The 24,372-nt window shown below is 42.8% G+C and overlaps 1 protein-coding gene and 1 non-coding gene across 10 annotated transcripts in view; both read left to right on the top strand.

Moving 5' to 3' along the window:
- LOC103716370 (tRNA-specific adenosine deaminase TAD2) overlaps window positions 1-16,421 on the top strand; it is a 39,215-nt gene extending 22,794 nt beyond the window's left edge. For 5 of the 9 annotated variants that reach the window (XR_003387435.2, XR_003387436.2, XR_005506618.1 and 2 more), the window contains 3 exons: window positions 67-212; window positions 300-642; window positions 16,193-16,421. The gene's annotated coding sequence lies outside the window, so the exon portion shown is untranslated. The remainder of the gene's footprint in view (window positions 1-66; window positions 213-299; window positions 643-16,192) is intronic. The other 4 variants (XR_003387437.2, XR_005506622.1, XR_005506619.1 and 1 more) reach the window with 3 other exon arrangements.
- LOC120104361 lies at window positions 5,708-5,814 on the top strand. The gene has a single exon (XR_005506768.1). It is a non-coding gene; the product is annotated as a small nucleolar RNA R71 (small nucleolar RNA).
- Window positions 16,422-24,372: the final 7,951 nt, after the last annotated feature.

The following is a 24,372-nucleotide window of genomic DNA, read 5'->3' as shown; positions in this document are numbered from 1 at the left end:
GATATATTTTTTTTCTCCTGAGGGTTTCTTTTTCCCCTTGAATTCTACTGATACTATTGTATACAGAAATTCTTGGTGGACAAACCCCATGTAGCTCCATTTCTACTATGATATGAAAATATTCGTTATGGGAAAGGAGGTCTTTCTGGCACGGAAAGAGATCCAGATGCTTGCAGCAGAAACTCTTCTGTCTAAATGTTCTTGGATTACAAGTAACTTAGTTCTCCTTTTATTCTTTCAAGATAATCCTGTAGTATGAATTAGCAAATCTAAGCTACAATCATATCTTTTGTTAGCAGATATCTTCCCACTAGGAGAAATCTACATAAGTGGATGCTAGAAAGAAGAGTGAGGAATGCACTGATGCATGTCATACACGGCTTAGATTCCAAGGAATCCAGCTATGGAAGTGATCTGCTTGGGTTCATGATGGAGTCTTGCAGATCAGAACTTTGGTTGAAAGCAAGAAGGTCAATTATAGATGAGTGCAAGACATTCTTCTTTGTTGGGCAGGAGACTGCCTCTCATTTGCTAACTTCGACTGTTCTTGTGTACAAACAAGGAATGGCGGGAGAGGCTTAGGGGATGGAGAATGCGAAATAGAAATTTCCAATGCAGATATTTTCAGCAAGCTAAAAATTGGTGCGTTTTTCAAACACAAGATACTTCCTCCTGCATGTTGTGCGTTTCCAGTGATTAGGTAATCATATCTTTTTGCATGTTTACCATAGTCTTTTTGGAAGCCTTGGGGCTCTATAGCCCATAGTAATGATCAAGAGAATGGATGCTCAAGATACATCTTAGAAAATCTGGTGATTCCAAAGGACACCGCATTAATGATACCAACTGCGATGATTCATAGGAAGAAAGATGTTCCGGGAGTTGCCTTGGATGGTTTCGATCCACTTACATCCTCTAATAGATATTAAAAGCTGCAAAGTAGCCTAAAGCAAAGACCATCATCCACTAATTATCTCTCAAACAATATACTTGCTTATCTTACATTTTCAATGCGGGCTTCCTAGTTTGAGATTTTGCTCGTGGACAGGAAAAATTGGGGTACATTCTCTAAGCTATCACTCAAAACCTTAGTAATAGTTGACATGGTTGCCTTCATTTTCTTTGACGGGACTTTCTATGTCCAATTTTTTTTTTTTTTAGGTCAAAGGGGCATTTGATTTCATATAACTCTAACGTGAGTACAATCTGCCATGTCAAGTGTAACTACACAGAACAAGGGCGTGGAATACATGCTGGATCTGACCAGATGATCTCTTCAGAATGCCGGGCAACATGAGAGGCGATCTAATTTGCTGCTTTGTTCACCTTTCGATATACATGAGCTATGTGACAGGAGGTGAACTCTCGCACCAATCTGCGTATGTCTCGTATCAACGGGTGTCCATCCTCATATCTGTCTACACTCCAGATTCAATCAATCACAATGGATGAGTCCCCCTCGAGGAATAGGTTGTCGGCCCCTAGCACTCGTCTCGCATACAAAATACTCTCTCAGGTTGCCTGCAACTCTGCTCCCACAATAGTCAACCCAGTTGTGCTCCGCCCTTCAGTTGCAATAAGTCTGCCTCTATGGTTTCTGATCACAAAATCCACGCCCCCCGATGCGCTCTTCCCAGTCATGCCCCTATCGAAATTCACCTTGAGATAACCAGGGGGTGGAGGTATCCAAGAGAAGTAAATAAATCTGGATGCTGGGACAGCAGTGCAGGTACCCCAGATATCTTTGGCCCTCCCAGATGAAGTCGATGTGGTCAACATAGTAATCTTCGCTACATGCCGAAGGGCTCTATCCAACACTACCCGTGGGGATGCCCTTCTGCCCTCAAACAAAAGGTCGTTCTTGTCTAGCCATATATGATAGGCTAAGTAAGCAGCCACAATCCCTGTCTTTGCAATGCTAGGTCTCCGGGTAGAATCGCTCAAATACCGAAGCATATCCTCTGCCGACTCCCACAGCGGAGGGAGTGGCACAGGTGCGCTCCTCCAGATCTTCCTAGCTGAAGGGCATCGAAGAATTATATGGCTGATAGTCTCCTCAGCGTCCGGGCAAACCTCGCATAGTGGAGTCAGCCCTATCCCCTGCCTGGTAAGCACACTCCTTGTCGGAAGACAGCCCCAAGCTACCTTCCAAAGGAATAGCGCTATTCGAGGGTGCACCCTCATCCTTCATATCCATCCTCCATCAATCTGCCTGTCTGGTTCTCTGCTGGTTCAAGCATAAAGATCTCTGGCATGCATCCTTGACCAACCTAAAGGGATCTAGACCAATCTATCTGGCTCCACCAGAGAAGGAATCAGTAAGGCCTGGATCCTCTCTACCAACTGCTCCCCAAAGGCCTCCCGGATCAATCCCTCATTCCATCTCTCCTCACCTGGAACAAGCAAATCACATACTCTGTGTTCTGCCAGCATGGCTGAGTCTACCATGGTCGGTAGTCTACTGATCGGTAGCTCTATCGTCCAGCTATCCTCGAGGACATCAACAGAAGTCCCGTCCCCGATGGCCCACCGAATCGTCGGTAGCACCAGTAGAGCTCTAGCACACATCTCCCTCCAGATGGGATGGAGGAGTGATGACGTCCTGCCCGGGCACCAATTGATAAAGTACCATACGTCGTCCTCATCAGGGTGGACCATAGGCTGTCGTGCTCCAACAGAAAGCTAGCTGCAAGCCGCATCACCAATGCCTCCCGTCTTGCCACCAGTGATGTGCATGATGGGAGCAGAAGTCAGCAAGCTTTTAAGTTTATCAAAAGCTTTTTGACATTCTTCAGACCACACAAATTGGGTTTCCTTTTGAAGGAGATTACATAAGGGTTTAGATATTGAGCTAAAATCTTTAATGAATCTCCTATAAAATTCTGCATGACCCAAAAATGAGCGTATATCTTTGATAGTTTTTGGGTTGGGTAAGTTAGCAATTAAGTCAATTTTAGCCTTGTCTACTTCAATCCCTTCAGATGAAATAACATGCCCGAGAACAATTCCCCTAGTTACCATGAAATGGCACTTTCCCAGTTTAAGATTAGATTCTTCTCGTCACACCGAATTAAGACTAGCCTTAAATGGTCCACACAGTTTTCAAAAGAGGAGCCGAAAACCGAAAAATCATCCATGAAGACTTCCAAAAAGCGCTCAACCATGTTAGAGAAAATACTGAGCATGCATCTTTGGAAGGTTGCAGGAGCATTACATAATCCAAATGGTATTCTCTTGTAAGCAAAAGTGCCAAAAGGACATGTAAAAGTGGTCTTTTCCTGATCTTCAAGATCAATTGCAATTTGGTTATAACCGGAATAGCCATCTAGGAAGCAATAATATTTATGACCTGCCAACCTTTGTAAGATTTGATCAATAAAAGGTAGAGGAAAGTGATCCTTCCTAGTGATAGAATTAAGTTTCCTATAGTCAATGCATACACGCCAACTATTGGGGACCCTAGTTGGAACTAATTCATTGTTGGCATTTTTGACTACAGTAATACTAGATTTTTTGGGGACCACTTGGGTAGGACTTACCCATTTACTATCTGAAATTGGGTAAATCATTCCCGCATCCAGAAGTTTCAGAACTTCTATCCTAACCACATCCTTCATGTTTGGGTTCAATCGACGTTGAGGTTGACAAGAAGGTTTGGCATCAGCTTCTAGGTGGATTCTAGGAGTGCAAATTGAGGGACTAATTCCCTTGATATCAGCAATTGTCCACCCTAATGCTCCCTTATGTTCCTTGAGAATTTCTAACAATTTTAATTCTTGACTTTGTTCGAGTTGGGATGATATGATCACAGGAAAAGTCTCTTCTTGACCAAGGTATGCGTACTTGAGCTCAGATGGCAAAGTTTTTAGCTCAAGTTTAAGTGCTTGAACACTAGATAGTAGAGGACTATTGTTGCGTGTGGGCAATTCTTCAAAACAAAATTCCACCTATCTGTATCCAACAAAGGAGCTGAATCTAATATAGCACTGATTTCTCTAAAGTTTTGGTTGATATCTGTATTTCCGAAATGAGTTAGGCATGTTTCTAACAGATCAGAAGAAAGAGATGGGACAAGAGCATTTTCTATAATGGAGTCGATCAGATTAACTCCATGAATTTCATCATTTTCGTCGGGTTGTTTGCAAATATTAAATATATTAAAATCTATAGTCATATTCCCGAATGATATTTTCATTATTCCATTTCGACAGTTGATCAAAGCATTGGAAGTGGCTAGAAATGGGCGGCCTAAGATAACAGGTATTGGAGTGTTACAATTCATGACAGGCTGGGTATTTAATACTTGAAGTCGACTGGAAAATAGAATTTATCAATTTGGACAAGTACATCCTCGACTACTCCTCTTGGTATCTTTATAGATCGATCGGCAAGTTAGATAGTAACCTTGGTGGGTTTTAGTTCACCAAGTCCTAATTGTTCATAAACTGAATAGGGTAGTAAGTTAACACTTGCACCTAAATCAAGAAGGGCTCGTTGTATCCTGAAGTTTCCTATGATATAAAATATGGTAGGACAACCAGGATCTTTATACTTAGGTGGGGTGCTGTGTTTGAGAATAGCACTTACCTGTTCAGTTAGAAAAGCTTTCTTTTGTACGTAAAGCTTTCGCTTTATGGTACAAAGATCTTTTAAAAATTTGGTATAAGATGGGATCTGCTTAATGGCATCTAATAAAGGAATGCTAATCTTTACTTGTTTAAAGATATCCAGAATTTCTTGGTCAGGTATTCCCTTTTTAGCTGCAAGCAAGCGCTGAGGAAATGGAGCAACTATCTTGTGATAGGGTATTGAATCATTTTGTTCATCTTCATCCTTCTTTTCAATAGATTTTTCAGGTTTGTCATCTTTTGTCGGAATTTCTTTGTTAATTATTTTTCCGCTACGAAGGGTTGTGACAGACTTAACTTGTTCAAATTTTGGTTGGGATGAACTTGCTTCATGGACCTCATGTTGACCCTTTGGGTTAGATTGAGGTTGGGCTGGAAATGTCCCTTTTTTCCTAACATTGAGTTGAGCCTCAATTCTACCTACAGAATTTTTAAGTTCTTGGAGTGATTGCATTGTATTCTGATTTATTTGAGTCTGTCCTTCCATGAAGGTTTGCAAAGTATCTTCAAGGGATTTCCTATGTGGTGGCACATAAGGAGTAGGAACAGAATTTTCTTGAGATTCATTGGCAGTGGGTCCATGTCTCCAACTAAAGTTAGGATGGTTTCGCCAATTAGGATTATATGTTTCTGAAAATGGTCTTTTATAAGTATTGGTGAAATTTGCTTGATCATGCAACACTTCTTGAAAAGCAGGGATTGTAGGACAATCCTTAGTCATATGTGCATTACTTTCGCAAATTCCACATATACTTTCAACAATAGTTTGTGCTTTTCCTATATTGGCCTTGCTTAATTCCATGGCTTCAACTTTCCTAGTCAGATTAGCAATTTTTACATTGACATCATTATCATCTTTAATAAGATATATTCCTCCTTTTGCATTAGGTGCTATTTTAGATTTTAGATTTTTATCTATTGTATCCCAAGCTTGTGCATTTTCTGCTAAAAGATCAAAATAATCCCAGGCTTCATTTGGTTCCTTACTCATGAATTCACCGTTACACATCATTTCTACAAATTGTCTCATATTGGAGGACAAACCATCATAAAAGAAACTAATGACCCTCCAAATTTCATATCCATGATGTGGGCAAGCAAGCAGAAGGTCCTTAAATCTTTCCCAACACTGAAAAAATGTTTCTCCATCTTTTTGTGCAAATTTCATGATATTTCTTCTAAGTGTGTTTGTTTTATGTGTTGGGAAGAATTTCTTTAAAAATTCTCTTGTCATTTCTTGCCAGGTAGCTATGGTCCTAGGCCTTTAAACCATGACTTAGCTTTTTCCTTTAAAGAAAAAGGAAATAACTTAAGTTTAACTACCTCTTCAGTGACATCATTGAAATGAAGTGTTAAACACACTTCATCAAATTCTTTCAAATGCAAATAGGGACTTTCAGAATCAAGTCCGTGAAACTTTGGGAGGAATTGGATTATTCCTGGTTTCATGTCAAAAGCTCCTGCAGCAGTAAGAATAACCATACAGGATGGGGTACTGGTCCTAGTGGGTTGTAGATAATCACGAAGCGTTCTAATAGGTAAATCATTTTGAAATTCATTATCTCCCTGATTACTATTATTATCTTCCATTTGATTATTTGAATTTTGAACAATTAAATTTTTATCTCTTGATTCAACTCGAAATAATCTATTCGTTTTATCTCTCTCCCACAACAGCATAAACTATATATATATATATATATATATATATTATTTTTTTTGATTTTTTTTAAACAAACACCCTAATATAGTAAAACAAAAATTTAATTAAAATTAAACATGCATTAAAACATCACCCAACAATTTCTAATATTTTCCTAAAAATTCTAGACAGCTCCTAACTGGTTTGAAGATGACACCTAAGCCTCCAATCCGGTCTAGTAACCTTAGTCGACCAGGTAAGCTCCCAGGTAAGTGGAAGGATCACAATGCGTGTAGCAAAGGTCCCACTTAAAATTCACTTTTCTCGAACAGAAACTGTCTCCCTTCAATCACTTAGAGGGTCAAAGCTTGCCTAGACATCGACCCAGGCCATAGAGCGAAATTGGTGCAACTTTCAGTGGTCTTCGTTCTATTGAGCTCGAATATCCTTAGGGGCCAACGTGTAGTTGATTTTAATTAGGCTTAGGATATTTATGCACTGGGATGATTTTTGGGCTAAGGACGAGTGATGAAATCCCGACCTTATCTTTTTAATGGGTTCAGCCCTTAGATTATTTTATGCAAATGCTTTATATTATATGCAACAATCAAGAAGATTTTTAACATTTTATGTCATGACATTAAATTGCATTTGAATAGTTGATCAAGCAAACTAGCTAATTTTTTTTTAATTTTTTTTATTTATTTTTTTATTATTTTAATTAATAATTGTTTTTTTAACAAGAGTAAAATTCTAATCTAGGAATTAAAATAGGACTAGTATGAACAAAATAGGAAAAATAATTTAAATACTCACGGCCGGAGTTTGTTCACTCCAGGAATCCAAAAATTTGATCTTGATCTTCCTCGTTACTAGTCCTGCTTTGTGTCGTCCTTGAATCTGAAAAGATTTAAAATTTCAATCTTGTTAAAAATAAAGAAAAATTGAAGAACTAGAAATTAAAAATTAAAATTTGCAGCCTTGTTCTCGTTCGCACGTTGCAAATCCCCGGCAACGACGCCAAAAACTTGCTACGATTTTAATCTTGCTCTTTTTAAAAGGAAAATTAAATGTAGAATACCCCAAGTATAGGGTGTAGCAAAGTAATAATCTCGGTGAGTCCGAGATCGAATCCACAGGGATTTGACAGTGAACAAAAACTAAAGGCTAAATAATATTCGGATTGACAAAAATATAACTAAGGCGTTAGGATTCAGCCTAGCACTTCATCATTCTTTTCTTAAAATCATCTATTAATCATAATAAAATAGATTTAGTTTTATGGGCAGCATTACAATAATTCTATTTTAAACTATAGGGATTTCTAAGCATCTGTTATACCCGGAGGAAATAACAAATCAAAGAAAATATATAAGTTTGAAATAATTTCTATCAATCTACTGCACCATAAATCAAATCAAAAACATTAAAATCCCATTGATGATTAAAGGAAATACATGAAGAAAATGTTAGGCTTTTCCCTAGCCTTAGCTAAAAGAGATTTAGCTATCCATATGAGATGCAAGCATTTTTATAAAAGGGATTAGCATAGAATAAATAAATTAAAGTATAAATCTCTTTTTTTTTTCTTTCTTTGGTTCAGAAAACAGGGCACTCTGTTTTCTCTCCCGGCTGCCTTCTCCCCTCCGTGGCCCGGCTGGATGATGAATCGTGGCTTCTCCTTCTTGGCTTCTTCTCCTCTCTCGCCCAGACTTGGATGGATCCGGCCTCCTCCTCCTGATTTGTTGCGTCCGGCTGGGAAAAGTGCCGATAGATCCCCCTGGTCGCCTCTCCCCCTTGCTCCGTGTCCTTCTCTCCTCCCTGGCTTCCTTCTTTTCTGATGCAAGCTCAATCCCCTTTTATAGACACCTTCACCGGATTGGAGAAGCTGGAACGCTGCTGGGACGAACCGAACGGATGGGGAGCATTGAACGTGGAAGCGACACGGGCTGATGGCTTGAATGCGGACGGTTTGGTCTTCGGAGTTCCCTTGCTGCCGTTGGGAATTTGTTTTGATGGGAAGGGAATTCGAAGATGAACCGATCGGATGCCATGATCGCTTGGAGACTCTTCAGATGGATGAAATTTGTTCGCTGGGAAGGGAGTTTGAAGATGAAACGATCGGATGCCGCTTGGAGAGCCACACGGACGGTTTTGAAGATGCTGGGAAGCTCCTCACGGACGCGTGTTCTATTTGTTGGGAGCCACGGTAGATGGGATGAAGAAAACTGTTGGGGTGTTGCTAAACAGAGGAGATGGGATGTTGATCCTGTTGCATGTTCTGGGAGGTCACGGACAGTTGAGAAGTTGGGAAATTTCAAAGCCCCCATGCTGCAGACGTTGGAAAATTTGTTGAGCTCGGGCTGCCGGGCATTGGGCTCAAATCCAGCGTTATTGGGTCTTTTGAATTACTAGCACTCAAACACAAATAAAACATTAATTAATCAATTTTATTAATAAAGATTAGCTCTAATATTAATTGTGATAGTATGAAAATTTCACTTTTGTACTCTCATCATGATGGCACACCCAATCCACCATACCTAACTGGCTGGCAGACCACCTCCCAGGCCATCAAATGGACACTGCCTCTGTTGCCTCGCCTCCCCAGATAAAATTCTGGATGAGCTGCTTTACTGACATCAATGACGCCACGGGGGGAATGGCGTTAGACAAAACATATATCGGAATGGAGTTAAGCACTGACCGCGCCAGGGTAACCCTACCCATCATGGAGAGTGCATGCATCTGCTATCCCTCAATCCTATGTCTGATACTGAACTCCGAGAGGACCAGTCTCCTCTGCGCAATCGTTGTCCCGGAATCGGAATACCCAAGTATCTCAGTGTACCCTTCTGCTCGCCTACTCCCAAAATCTCCATAATCTTGGCCTTGACATGAGGCTTGGTCTTTGGGCTGAAAAAGATTGTAGGTTTGGCCTGATTGATCCGTTGGCCAGAAGCAGTACAATATGCCCAAAGGATCCTCCTAATCACATAGGCGGTCGTCTGGTCGCCCCTGACAATAATAAACAATCATCGGCAAACAGCAAATGGGATATCGACATAGCCCCTTGCACTGGCCTGTAAGCCTCCAGGATCTGCAAATCCACGGCGTGTCGAAGAGCTCTGGATAGTGCATCTGCATAAATAATAAAGAGCAAGGGGGACAAAGGACATCCCTGGCGGAGCCCAATAGATGTAACAAAAGAACGGAAGGGCGTACCGTTTACCAAAATGGCAAAGGAGGGCACCCTCACGCAGCCCATAATCCATCTGATCAATGTCTCGTAGAAGTCGATGCTCTGCAGAGAATGCCGAATAAAATTCCAGCACATCCTATCATATGCCCTCTCCATGTCAAGCTTGACCCCCATAAGACATCTTCTCATCGGAGCCTTGTTGAGTTCAAACATAACCTCGTGGGCAATTAGGATGTTATCTAATATGCTCCTCCCCCTTATAAAAGCTTCTTGCTCTGGACTAATGATCCTGGGTAACATATCCCTCAATCTCATTGCCAAGATCTTCATTGTGACCTTGTACAATGTGGAGCATAGACTGATCGGCCGGAAGTAGCTCGGCTCGGTGGCATCCTGCCGCTTGGGCATCAAAGTAACAAAAGTCCTCTACCACTCCGGAGACATCGTAGCTGTACTGAAAAATTGCTGGATGGCCTTAATCACATCCTGTCCAACTATCGACCAGTACCTACGAAAGAACACCGGTGGGAAGCCATCCGGCCCGGGTGCCTTATCCCAAGCTAGGGACCACACCGTCTCCTGAATCTCCCTCCCCGACACCGGCCTAATCAGTGCTGATGTATCCTCATTTGAAACTCCCTCTGAAGGCATGGAGAGGTCAATCAGAGTCCTACTCTCTATTTGCTCAGTCCATCTAGCCATGAAGAACTGCTCCAGCACCCTGCGAATCGTGTTCGGGTCCTCTGTGATCTGTCCATCCTCTTCCCTAATAGTTATGATCTTGTTCCGTTGCCTCTAATCAGTGTCGACTGGTGAAAGAACTTGGTATTCCTATCCCCCTTCAGAATCCATTGTACCCTTGATTTCTTTCTCCAAAAGATCTCTTGTTGGCGAAGGAGAGAGTTATGCAAAGCTAGGAGAGATCTAAGCTCTATTAACTCGTCCGCCGATAATCCCTCGAGGCCTCCAATGATTGTAACCTGGTAATGGCATCCTCTAACTCCTCAATCCTTCTAAAGATGTTTCCTACCTCCTCCCTGTTCCACCTCCATAATCGTCTCCTAGTCAGCTCTAATCTGTGGGACACTCGATGCATAGCGTCCCCTCTAACCAACATACCCCATGCCTCACGCACCACATCCCATGAACGAGGGTAGCACATCCATATCTTCTCAAACCTGAAAGGGCAATGAAATGAAATGGGCAGCTCAATACTTACCAGTATAGGGCTGTGATCCGATGCTATCCTCAGCAGGTGACTAACGTGGAAATTTTGAAAATCCTGAATCCAACCAGCAGTGGCAAATGCCCTATCAAGCCTCTCCCAAACTCTAGTCGGGCCTTATCAATTGTTGCACCAAGTGAATCTTGGCCCTGAGAAACCCAAATCTATCAGCCCATTTGCAATAATGAACTCCTGAAATTTCCTCACCTTTCTTTTGTAGGAGAAATCCTTTTCCCCCATCTTCTCCTCAGGGCCATCAATACAATTAAAATCACCTGCTATCAGTACTGATTTTCCCTGGTCCACCAACTTCGATGCCTCCTCCCATAGTACCCTCCAAACCCTGTACTCTGTGCTCGCATAGACTGCTGCAAATATCCATGGTTTTTTCCTACCCTCCGAAATCACCATTATCACCTCTTGGTTACTCACATTAAAGATGTCCATCTCACAACATTCCAATTTCCAAGTAACAATGATACCTCAAGATAACCCATGGGATTCTACGGCATAGAATCCCTATGATCTCAGCACTGCTCTTCTAGCTCTTGTGATACTCCTCCCGACTAATCGAGTCTCAAACAAAATACAGATATTTGGATTGTGCTGCTGCACTAACCTCCGGAAAGCCGGGGCAAACGTAGGTTTCCCCGCCCCTCGACAATTCTAAAGCATAATCTTCATTGACAACCCAATCTGCTGGTTCGGCTCTCTTTCTTAGAGCCGATCCCACTATACTTATCCAATATTTTTTCACAACAGAACTCCTCTGAAGCCAACTTCTTCACTGCTGCCTGAACCTGTCTCAGTAACTGACTATGGCTTGGGCCACTGCATGCCCATGCCAAATGGGATGAAGTGTCCACAATGCCATCTCCTGGATTCCCAAGATCACTGCTGCCTCCCTTCTCATTGCCGCTATCACCCTTCTTGATAGCATCACCTTCCCCTACCACTGTTGCATCAGGGCCGACCTGCCTTCGTGCCGCCGCCGTCGTTGCATCCACCGGCAACCTACCCACCATGAAGCCCCCAGCCGATGATGTGCGGATGAGTCTCCATCTTGGAGCCTGTCCATCCTCGCTGCTTTTGTCTTCATGCCCACCTCCGGTCGTCGACGTGGCCTTGGGTGGCCGGGCGCTCGCCGTCGCACCCGACGGGGGGGGGGGGGGGGAGCTTCGACTCCTCTGGCGAGCTCCTACCTCCCGTCTTCTTGAAGCCTCGGTCGCAGAGGGAAAGCCAGGTGGGCCACGGGATCCAGCTGAACTCCTCGCTGTATGCTTCGACGGGCTTTTGGCCTGCTTGAGCTGGCTGGGCTGACTTGGGGAAGTTAGGCTTCGGTCCGGCCAATCGCCCGACTCGGAAACCGGCCCTCCATTAGGTTTATGCCGGCCAAAGCCCGCCTTCACCACCCGCGGCCCGTTAGGAGCCATGGGTCGCGAAAGAGTTTGACTCCCGGCCCAGCCTGCAGTTAGCTGGCCCGGGATGTCCGATCTAACCACCTCACTCAACTCGGCCTGGGTTCCCAGCACTTGTCTGAGTTGACTCACCCCTCCTTTCGAGCCGCCATTCGAACTTCCTCCAGGGTTCTTGTCCGATGATTTCCGCCGTGCTACTTTGGACGGCTTCTGCCATCCATCCAAATCCACCGGTGATTCAGGTAGACTCGTCCCCCCCGGATGAAGACGGGTTTGACCACAACGGTGTAGCTACCACTTTTGCTCCAACCCTAGGCGCCATCGCCTTCCTCAGCTGCCCTCCCCCTTTGGCCGTCTGCGGCGGCCGAAGCCTATGGGTGACCAGCCACGGGCCATACCCTAGAGTCTTCACTAGGCCGACCCCCTTAGCCCTGCCATATGTGGCAGTCCTTGTAACTGTAATCCCATCATCCTCCATCCCCTCATCCTGAATCTCCACTGAGTCATTGGCCTGCATAGTCAAGGAGGGTGATTTGCAGTTGGCCTCACCATGGCCCAATTTGCCGCATTTGTAGCACGGATTTGGCAGGTCTTCATAGATGAAAGCTTGCCAAAATCTCTTCTTCGGCCGCTCCAATTCCCCCTTAATAAAGGTTCCTCCTCTCAGCGGGGTCTTGAAATCCACCTTAACTCTTGCAAAGCCCAATTTATTCCCTTTCTCCGTCACCTCATCCACCGCCAGGGGCTTGCCGGCCTTCGCCGCTATTTGAAGGATGATGGAACTCTCCCAATAATCTATAAGTAGCCGGGGCAACTGCATCCAAACAACCACCTTGCTAAGCTCATCGGAGCCGGGGACAAAATTGGGATGCCACCATTCCATAGCGTGAAGTTGCCCCGCCACCATCCACGGTCCCCACCTCAACGCCATCTCCCGGAGCTCCTTGCAAGCAAAACAGACCGTAAGAAATCCATCCATCAACAGGAAGATTTTGGGGTTGTCATCCATTTTCATCACCCGCCGTATCTCCCGAACCACCCACTCAGCCGGGACAACTCTCCCTAGACTCCGGATCAACACGGCCGAGTCCTTCCACTGCTTCCTAGTTTCCATCAGTTTGTCCTCCGCCACTTCCAGCACGTCGCTATACCGGTTTTGCATTGCTTCCAAATCCCGGGCGGGGATCTGGTGGCTCGTCCAAAACGGGCGACTCTGTACTCCTCTTGCCACCGCCGACCACGACAGGCCATTTTCCCCTACTCCCGCATAGGCTTGCTTGGGATACCCATGTGATCCTTCCTCTGGCGAGGTCTTCCTCTCCATCTCTGGTGCCGCCATCCCTTTCGCCCACCCCCTATTCGAGGAAATCCCTGAACGACCGTAATTCAGTCGCACGAAGATTTAAGCACCGCTCACACCCGCTCACCAGGGGATTGCCTTTGGACCCCTCACATTGTCACAGCCCAGTCTATGTCCAACCTTCAAACTTGCAAACCATCAAACATCTTAAGTGCATCAAAAAACCTTTATTATCATGTTGCTACACCAAAAATTTAAACACCATCAAGTAAATTCAACAAGGAAGGCCCACTTTCCAGGGGTCTTGATGGGTTGAGAGATGCAATGCTGCGAGGTTGGGAGGAAGAAAGGCCGAGGAATGAAGCATAATCGGATGGCAAAAGGCTGTGAGCATTCTCTCCCATTGATGTCACCCATTTAGACCTCGAATGAAAACCTTATGCCACCCTGCGTCTTTTTCAAATAATTCTGCTAGTTGACATTGTATTCGGCTCCCAAGAAAAGCGCAAAGAGGTCAAGAAGATAGAATGAAATTCAGATCTGCAAATCCATGAGCTTAATATCGAATTTCTAACATGACATTAGGCATTTTACAAGGACTCGCCATTTCCACATGTGCACACACAAAAAGAAGTAAATGAGAGTGGGAGAGCTCGGGTACCTTCAGGCGGTGGAGAAAGGCAGCAATTAATTCTACAAATTTCTAGAAATAAAGTGTGCATATGACTAGGGAATTCAAGTGTAATAACCTAGCCCAGTTAGCCAACCTGATCGTGGCCCGGCACGGAGTGGCCAGGCCCACGATCCTGCAATGCCTCATATGCGTGGCACGTGAGGAAAATCGAGGAAGAAGACTCCCAGGCAAAGTCTTCTTCCTCTTGATTGCAGAAGCCTATTGCACCAGAAAATCGACGATTCAAGGCAAATAGAGAAAGGACTCTTATCTGTTTAAGACTCCCTTATCCTACTCCTTGAGATCCATCGAAGAATAGGCTAGAAATCCTCTGATTCAAGTTTTTCTTCTCCAAACCTCCTCGATCCGTTGTCAGAAAGAGTCGTCAGGAAGCCTCGTCGGACTGAGGTACGAGCTTTCTATCTTCTTCTCTTCCTTCCTTTGTATTTTGGGCTTTCTATCCCACAGATTGGAGCCAACAATCATTAGATTTGCATCCAAAACGGGGTACCCCTATTTCAGTTCTCTTTTCCCTATTTTTCGACAACCGCTGTCGTTGGCATTCATCGCCGAAGCTAACGGCTGCTACCCTGCATCAGTCCTTGGCTGAAGCCGGCCCTAGACGCCAGTGAGCAGCTAGGATCCAAGGACAACCGAGCCCAAAACTCCCATGTTTGGCCATATTTTGGGTTGAATTCGCCCGGTCGACCGCCGTCGTCAGCCTCACTATGTTGACCGCCACTGTTGCTTGCGGCTACTTCACTGAACCATGACCACGGCAACCACCAGCCACCCCCTTTCTCTTCTGTTTTAATAAGAAATAAGAAAGAAGAAAAGAAGAAGAAAGAAGAAGAAAAGAAGAAGAGGAGGCGATAGAGAACCATCCCTCTCTTTCTCTCTCTTATTTTCTCTTCTTGTCTCTACTCCTCTCTCTCTTATTTTGTCTCTCTTCTCTCTACTCTCTACTATTCCCTCTCTACTTTTTCTCTCCTCTCTCTACTTTCTCTCTCTAGAAGATCTAAGAAATCCAATATCGAATCTTGTTGACCTAATCTATGAACTCGAGTTGACCCCTATAAAGGGCTCTCATCTGTTCTGGTGCCTTGGCTGCCTATTGAACCGATCATCCTGGCCCTATTGAATATCCTTGAAACATTCATTGATGAACCATGTTGATTAACCTTGATTCTGATCGAGTCCATGCCCTATGATTTACTGATCAAATCGCTCAGGCTTGACCTACCTCAAATCGTCAAACGCTCTTCTCTATTTTTATTATCTTAATTTAATTAAAATTGTCAAATAGATATTAATTTTGCTTTTAATATTTTTATAGAGTTAACTGAATAGCCTAGTAAAGTTTGATTGTCTAAAACAAAAGAAGTAAGTAAATCTTATACTCCTTGCTAGTTTTCGAACTTGTAAGTAGATCTTACACTCCTTGTTATCTTTTAACTGATTATGTCTTCCGTACATAAAATTTGCTTGTGAAAATATCATACTTTTCTTAAAATTATGGATCAACATATGTGTTATGAAAATCGTGCTTTATTATGAAAAATGGTTTCATGAATGATCTGATGGAACATACCTTTGTTTGTTGTGAAATGACTGATCATGCCATTTAGTATTTTTCATCTATTTATATGTATATTTTTTTAAAAAAAGATATAAAATTTTTAAAGACACTCAGATAGCTATGTATGATTTTTAAAATTAAAAAAATTGACATCCAGAAATAACATCCATACGAACACTGGCCCCACAACGAGTATAAAGTTGGCATACGAAATATGAATCTATATCGATTACGAACACTAGCCTATCACGGTATAAAGTGACCATAGTACTATGATTTAAGCATTTATTTGCAAAATAAACTTAGAGCCATGCTTATGAAATATGAATGATTTATGTATGCATGATTAGCTTTATGACATATTTTAATTTACTGTACTATAAAATGCTTTATTTTGTAATATACGTTATTTTTCTTTAAATGATGCATTGACATACAAAAACTTATGCTTGATCTGGTAAGATAGTTAGAGGTTTACTTACTGAGTTGTGTCGCTCATATATCTCTATTTTTTTTTCTCTCCAGACAAATAGGGTCGATAGAAATGAAGGATGGTCCTGGCTTGGAGTTCGCACTAGCAAGTTTGGCGATCTATATAGCAGAGCAGAATTTTAGTTTTTCAATTGATTGTGAATTTGTAGTTAGTAATTTTCTGAATAGTAAATATTATGGATCTAGTATTTATGTTTAGATTTAAATGCTTTGAACCAATATTGGTTTTATTTAATGGATAATGAAATTAGATTTCTATTTATTCTATTATACATGAAATAGAATTGAAAACTAAATATAATGTTAGCTTCATGTTATCGTAAACTGTATCCCCTCGGTAGTATGGCTATATCATGTTTCGGATCTAGGGCATGACAAATATGGTATCAGAGCAATAGGTTTGATTGTGGGTAAAACTTAAAGTGTAACAATAGGTAGTTATGTCTCGTTTTGTTAGATTCCGTGTAGTTGAATAAGAAAAGATAGCTATTCTTAATTTTACTGTTGCTTAACCATAGAAATTGATTAATGTTAGTATTTTAATGGGTGGTATGTTGGAATTTGTATCCTAAATGTCAATCGTCAGCATATTGATGATTGAATTTTGTAAATGAATTGACAAATTAATAAAGTGTTATTTGGCATTATTCATCATTTCATCTTCAAATAAACTCTTATATGATGAAGTCCTTAGGACTTATATTATGATAAAGGAGGATTTATCTTTGAGTCCTTAAACTTATTTGCGACGAAATGATATGTTGTTACTAGGACGACAACATTATCGAGATTAGGTCGTTGTGTGACATATACGTTGGTTGTCCTCTTAACCAAGGAGTGTGGAGACACTGGTATGCCACACAAGTGAAGTGTAGAAGTACATTTCACTAAACGTGACCAATTCCGGAACGCTCTACTGTCGAGAGATGTTCCGAGTGGATATGGGTATAAGTTTGGCCCTCTGACCTGAGACCGCAACCTGTGACTAGCAAGCAACTCACTGTACTTTGGTACCGGACTACCTGAATTTCTAATTCAGTGACGGAAGGTCACTGGGTGCAGTCAAGTACTTGCGTAGTCAGTTGTGAGTCAAGATGGAATTGACCCCTCCTGAAAACAGGAGATAATGTCTTGTGATTAATTTAGCAAAACCTTGGCCAGGGTAATCCCAGTGAGGAGTCACGGGATATCTAAAGTTAATCACATAATGGATGTACTAATTATAGGGTTGACAGTGAGCTCTAAGTCATCCTGGCATTAGGAGTCAAAGGGATTGAATTATACAGTAACCATAGTTCAGGGTTCCAGAATATTTGCTTCGCATATATTCAACCTATCCGGACGTCGGGTACCATTGCTAGATGGTCACATCGATTAGTGTTGAAAATTGTTCCTATACTACCGGCTTAGGTTCGAACCTATGAGGTCACACGCATAGAAGATTCCTGATTGATCAAGAAAGCTGATGAATGATTAAGAATCATTCAGGAGTAATTTGGTCAATTTGATTGGCAAATTATCTTATAAAATAATTAAAGTAATTATTGAAGGATTAATTAGTAATTAAATTACTAATAAACTCAATTTGATTGAGTAATTGTGCTAAGGATGAGCCAAATTGAATTGGATTCAAGTTTGGGCTCAATCAGGGTTTTGACCTGATTGGATTAGGTCAGAACCAAAAAGGACTTAAGCTGATCAAATTAATTTTAAATTAATTTGTTCTTAATTGGGGATTGACCTAATTGAATTAGGTCCAACACAAAGTAATTAATTCAATTTGATTGAGTTTGCATGAGCCAAAATTGAATTGGATTCAATTTGAGCTCAATCAGGGTCTGACCTGATTAGATTGGGTTCAACCAAATTGCTTTATTTTAATTCGGGTTTGACCAAATTTGATTAGGTGCAACCCAAGGGGATTAGGCTCAGATGATGTGGCAATTATTGGTGACATGGAATTGGATTTCATGAATTTTAAATAAACCAAAATTATTGCATGGCACATGGACCCATTGCTTGACACATGGCGACATTGTTTGTTATTTGAATTTAAATTCAAACATTAAGCAATGTGTTAAATGATTTTAATCACTCAAACCATCAGCCAAGGTGGCGTATGAGTTTTTGAATGGATTAAATTCGAATTTCAAGAGGTGATTTCGAAATTATGAAGTGTTTTACCTTGCCGCATGGATTTCAAATTCCTTCCCTCTTGCACATGTGTTTAAAATTTGAATTTAAATCAGATTTGGTTGAGATCTGATTTGGGTTGTTCCTATTTCTTTGCATGTGCCAACTAAAAGAGGTTTTCTGAAAATAAATTTCGAATTTTGAATGAAAATTCGGAGGCCATTAAAAGGGGTCAAACATGAGCACCAAAAACACATCCATTGCAGCCTTCTTCCTCACCCGCCTCCTCCTCCTCTTCTTCTCCATTTTAGATAGGGTTTTCAGGGTGAATATCTAGAAGATTCAAGATCAGATCTGAGTCCTCTACTTCCCTTACAAACCTCATCTCTATCTGCTTCAAGACGATTGATCAAGAGTTGATTGAATTCCGGCGGGCAGATTTCAGCTTTCAAGTGTTCTGCAGCTGCTAGCACTGTTGCGGAAGAAGATCCTTCAGGACTTCGCGTGTACTTCTCGTAGAGGCCATTCGTGTGCGTGGCTGTGAAGTCAAGAATCAGATTCACAACTTTCATCCATCATAAAAGGTATTAATCTAGCATTAATCATTTATTATGGTGTCAAGGTCTAGGTCCAATTCTCCGAGGTTTTACCCTCTTTTGGGGCTCCTCACGGAGATATCTCCAGAATCCATTCGATGGATATTCGGAGATTAATTGGAATAGAGTTCTTAAGTTTCAGATCTGATAGTTAATCATGCATAAAAGTTTTAGCATAATTGTTTAAACGATTCCGGCATAATCCTATATGTTCTTAAGGTGCTGATTTCTAGATTTGATCTTGTAAGCATGCATGAATTAAATTGTTTGATTCGGTTTTTCCGCTGCGTTTTAAAACTTAAAAAGAACTACGTATGGCTTGATCCCCCTTATGAAGGGGTACGTAGGCAACCCGATCAGGTTCAGCCATGGTTTCCAAAAAAAAAAAAAAAATTCAGCATGCTAAACACCGAAGAACCTAAGAATTCACTTTCATGGTAATGACCAATAGAGAGGAGAAGTTTTAGCAAATTTTGCTGCTAGAAGAAGAGCAAGACTGGTTGCGAGAAGAGATGCCAACCAGCCGATTGAGCAAGCTCTAAATGCACCAACCACTAGGGCAGACATTGCTGGAATTTGCGAGGTGGTGGCTTAGATCTTTCAGTAGCAGCAATAGATGCAGGCCGCTTCTAAACCTACACTAGCTTGAGAGTCCTATTATTAGAGGTTCCGAAAGCTCAACCCACTAATATTTGAGGGTGGAGCTGATCCTTTGACCATAGAGACTTGGATTCGGGAGATGGAGAAGAGTTCGGTGCACTATAGTACCCCAATGATGTAAAAGTTAGAATGGCCATACTGATGCTTAGGGGAAATGCTAAGTTTTGGTGGACTACTATAAAAGCTGCTAATGGGAATGAGGATGACCAATTGACATGGAAAGAGTTTAAGAAAATACTTTATGATCAATACTTTTTCGAGTCAGTAAAATTAGCAAAAAAGAATGAGTTTTTGGCCTTGAGGCAGAAGAATGACATGACAATATTAAAGTATGCAAACAAATTTAATGAGTTAGGCCGATTCTGTCCCCAACTCTTAGAGTCCGAAAGGAGCAAGACTAATAAATTTTAATAGGGTCTAAGATTTCCGATCCGATCTTGTTTGTCGTATCACCTCTTCAGTAGTTATAAAGATGTGATGGAAAGAGTCCTGAAGGTCGAATTAGAGTTGAAGAAATCAGAGAAGAAAAGGGGTGACAAAAAGAAGCTCAGACCCGCAGGAACTCAAAACGACTAGTGCAAAAATTTAGAAAACAACTCTAACAAAAAGAATGGATTAGATACTTGCGGGTATTGTGGCAAGAGTCATCATGGACCTTGTCTTAAGAAGTTGGGAGCATGTTTTTCATGCGGCGAGGTGGGACATATGGCACGAAATTGCTATATCAAGAAAAAGGATAATCTAAAACCTACCAAACCAGTTGATCAAAAACAAAAAGGAAGTGCACAAGTGTTTGCTTTGACCTAGCAGGATGCTAGTGCAAGTGATTAAGTGGCGACAAGTATGATTCTAGATAACTCTATAAATGTTCATGCATAATGTGATTCTTCTATTCCTTTGCATCTTCTAAGTTTCTACCTCTTTGGAACGCAGATTTGAAGAATTGAACAAGCCTTTATGTGTTGTCATCTCTCTTAAGAAAGTTATTCTTATAGATATTTTATTTAAGAATCTTATCACTTAGATGAAGAAGTTTGGGTTAATACAAATCAGTCCAGAGTTTTGAGCCTTAGAAGAGTTGGTTGCATAGCGAAAGAGGGATGGTTGAGTACTTTCAAAGCATAAGTCTTAAGCAAGTTAATTTCGAGGAAGAAGTTATTTTAAGGGGGGCGTATGTAAGAACCCAGCGCAGTCAGCTAACCTGATCTTGGGCCGGCCCGAAGTGGTCAAGCCCATGATCCCGTGATGCCTCACATGCACGGCATATAAGGAAAAATTGGGGAAGAAGACTCCCAACTGGATTCTTCTTCCTCTCGATCGTAGAAGCCTATTGCGCCTGAAAAATCGGCAATTCAAGGCAAATAGAACAAGGACTCTTGTCTTTTTAAGACTCCCCCATCCTCCTCCTTGAGATCCATCAAGAGTAGGCTAGAAATCCTCTAATTTAAGCTTTTCTTCTTTGAAGAAGACTCCAGTTCCAACTGGAGTCTTCTTCCTCCCGATCGTAGAAGCCTATTGCGCCTGAAAAATCGGCGATTCAAGGCAAATAGAACAAGGACTCTTGTCTTTTTAAGACTCCCCCATCCTCCTCCTTGAGATTCTCAAGAGTAGGCTAGAAATCCTCTAATTTAAGCTTTTCTTCTTCGAGCCTCCTCCTCGATTTGTCGTCAGAAAGAGTCGTTGGAAAGCCTCGTTGGACTGAGGTACGAGCTCTCCATCTTCTTCTTTCCTTTGTGTTTTGGGTTTTCGATCCCATGGATTGGAGCCGTAATCACTAGATTTGCATCCCAAATAGGGTACCTTTGTTTCAGTTCTCTTTTTCCTATTTTCCGGCCACCGCCGCCGTCGGGGTTCATCGCCGAAACCAACGGCTGCTACCCTACATCAGTCCTTGGCCAAAGTCGGACCCCCAGCTATCGACGAGCAGCTAGGATTCGAGGACAATCGAGCCCAAAACTCTTATGTTCGGCCATATTTTGGGTTGAATTCGCCTAGTCGACCGCCGCTAGGGCCGTCAACGGGCCGAGCTGCTCGGGCTCGGCTCGACACGGCTCGGTAAAAGCTCGGCTTGAGCTCGGCTCGTTAGTCAAACGAGCCCGAGCTCGAGCCCAAAATGAGGCCCGTTTAAATCCGAGCCCGAGCCCGAGCAGCTCGCGAGCCCAAACGAGGGCTCAGTCCAATTAACGATTTAATTGGGTCCCAATTAAATTTGGACTCAACCCAATTAAATTTTATTTGGCTTAATCAATTTAAATTCCAATCTGATTGAACCCAATTGGATTTAAATTAGACCCAACCCGAGCTAACTCAAATCCATTTAATTTCTTTAAATCGAATTGGATTGGTTCGGGTTCGGACTCAGCCCGTTAACCCAAACCCAATCCGTTAACCCTTCCCTCCACCTCCTCTTTCTTTTTTTTTCTTCCCCTTTCTTCTCGTTTTCTCCAGAAGCTTCCCGCACCGGCGCATCGGGTGTCCCTCCCCTACCCTCTCGCCTTCCTCCTCCGCCGCCGATGCCTCGCCGCCTCCTTCCGCTGCTGGGAAAGAAATCACACCCGAGGCCCCTCTCCCTCTTTCTTCTCCGTTTCTCCCCCTCCCTTTTCCTCTCTTTGCCGACTCCTCCACGGCTCCATCGGCGAGACTGTGACAAAGGAGGGGAGTCCCTCGCACGGGAGGGTCGGGCCATGGCCGGCGGCGCCCGCAGCCGAGCCCACGGCGCTCGTGGCATCCTCGGCAGTGCCTGCAGCCGACGCTCGTGCCGGTGGTGCTCGTGGCCGAAGCCGGCGGCTGCTGCACGCGACGAGGTGAATCCATTCTTCTCTCTTTTTTTTCTTTCTTTCTTTCCTCTTTTCTTCTCTTCTTCTTCTTTTCTTTCCTTCATTCTTCTCTCTGACGACGAACCGTCAGAACTGAGCTCGGCTACTCGTTCTTCTCTCCGACGGAGACGGAGACAGAGACGGGGATGGGGATGGGGAAGGGGCGGGCCCGAGCCCGAGCCCGAGCCCAATACAAGGCTCGGTACCGAGCCCGAGCCTGAGCCCGAGCCGAGAAATTTGTGAAACGAGCTGAGTCGAGCCTGCGGAGGCTCGGGCTCGGCTCGGCTCGGCTCGTTAACAGCCCTAGCCGCCGCCGCGTCCGCCCTCTATTGGCCACCCTGCCACCTATGGCTACTTCATTGGACTATGACCACGGTAGCCACCTGCCAACTGCATTCTCTTCTTTTTTGATAAGAAAGAACAAAGAAGAAAAGAAGAAGAAAGAAGAAGAAGAGGAGGAGAGAGCCAACCATCCCTCTCTTTCTCTCTCTTATTTTCTCTCTCTTCTCTCTACTCCTCTCTCTTATTTTCTCTTTCTTCTCTCTACTCTCTCTCCTCTCTACTTCTCTCTCCTCTCTCTATTTACTTTCTTTAGAAATCTAAGGAATCCAGTATCGGGTCATGTCGACCTGATCTACGAACCTAAGTTGACCCCTATAAAGGGTCCTGATCCGCCCTAATGTCCAGGCTACTTACTGGACCGATCATTCTGGCCCTATTGTATGTCCTTGAAATCTTCATTAATGAATAATATTGATTAACCTTGGTCCTGATCGAGTCCATGCCCTATGATTTACTGATCGAATCGCTCAGACTTGACACACCTAGAATCGTCGAATGCTCGTCCCTATTTTTATTATTTTAATTTGATTAAAATTGTCAAACAAAAATTAATTTTGCTTTTAATATTTTTATAGGGTTAACTGAGTAGCCTGATGAAGTTTGACGGTCTAAAAGGAAAGAGATAAGTAAATCTTATACTCCTCAATAGCTTTCAAACTTGTAAGTAGATCTTGCACTCCTTATTATCTTTTATATGATCATATTTTCTATGCATAAAATCTGCTCGTAGAAATATCATACTTTTCTTAAATTATGGATTAACATATTTGTCATAAAAATTGTGCTTTATTATGAAAAATAGTTTTATGAATGCTTTGATGCAAAATAACTTTGTTATAAAATATGAATCTGATCATGCCATTTAGTGTTTTTCATCTATTTATATGTATATTTTAAGAAAATGATATATGAGCTTACGGAGGCTGATATGGCGGATTTGCGGCACTCACTAGTTTTCCACCACTCATATTACACCAGCAGGAGATCTTTGGAGACATAAATCCAGGGTACAGAGGGTCAAGGATGGAGATCGGAATACCAGCTTCTTTCACCGATCAACAATTGTTAGGAGGCAGAGGAACATGATCTGCTCATTGAGAGTTAGGGTGGGCCAGCAGGTGGAGGAGGACTCGGCAATGAGACAGATATTAGTAGAGTTCTTCAGGTCTAGGTGGATGGAGGATAGTGGGACACATGAGATTGGTCAGCTCCCCAGGCCGGAGGCCAGAATTGCAGAGATAGAAAATGTGCCTTGATTCGGCCGATGTCAGAGATAGAGGTGCGGGAGGCGGTATGGGGCCTTGCCGAGGACAAGGTCCTTGGACTGGACAAGTTCCCACCCTTTTTCTTTCGGAGGTATTGGTGCATTATTCGGAGGGCAGTGGTGGAGGCAGTATAGCTTTACTTCAACCGAGCAGTGATGGCAGATGATTGGAAGGCCACTTACATCACATTGATACCGAAGCGTCAGGATGCTTTGGAGCCGAGTCATTATAGACCCTATTACCGAGAGTCATCAGCCAGGAGTATGGAGCCTTTGTGGGGAGAGGAGCATCTCAGATAATATTTTAATGGCCTAGGAGATGATGGTGGATTTACAGCGAGCCTCGAGGAGACGATGTTTGATGGCTGTAAAGCTGGATATGGAGCAGCGCTTGAGAGCTTC

The sequence above is a fragment of the Phoenix dactylifera genome, chromosome 17 (assembly GCF_009389715.1).
Source record: "Phoenix dactylifera cultivar Barhee BC4 chromosome 17, palm_55x_up_171113_PBpolish2nd_filt_p, whole genome shotgun sequence".
NCBI classification, from domain to species: Eukaryota; Viridiplantae; Streptophyta; class Magnoliopsida; order Arecales; family Arecaceae; genus Phoenix; species Phoenix dactylifera.
The sequence above is the reverse complement of the archived record's forward strand: the minus strand, read 5'-3'. Positions and strand labels throughout refer to the sequence as shown.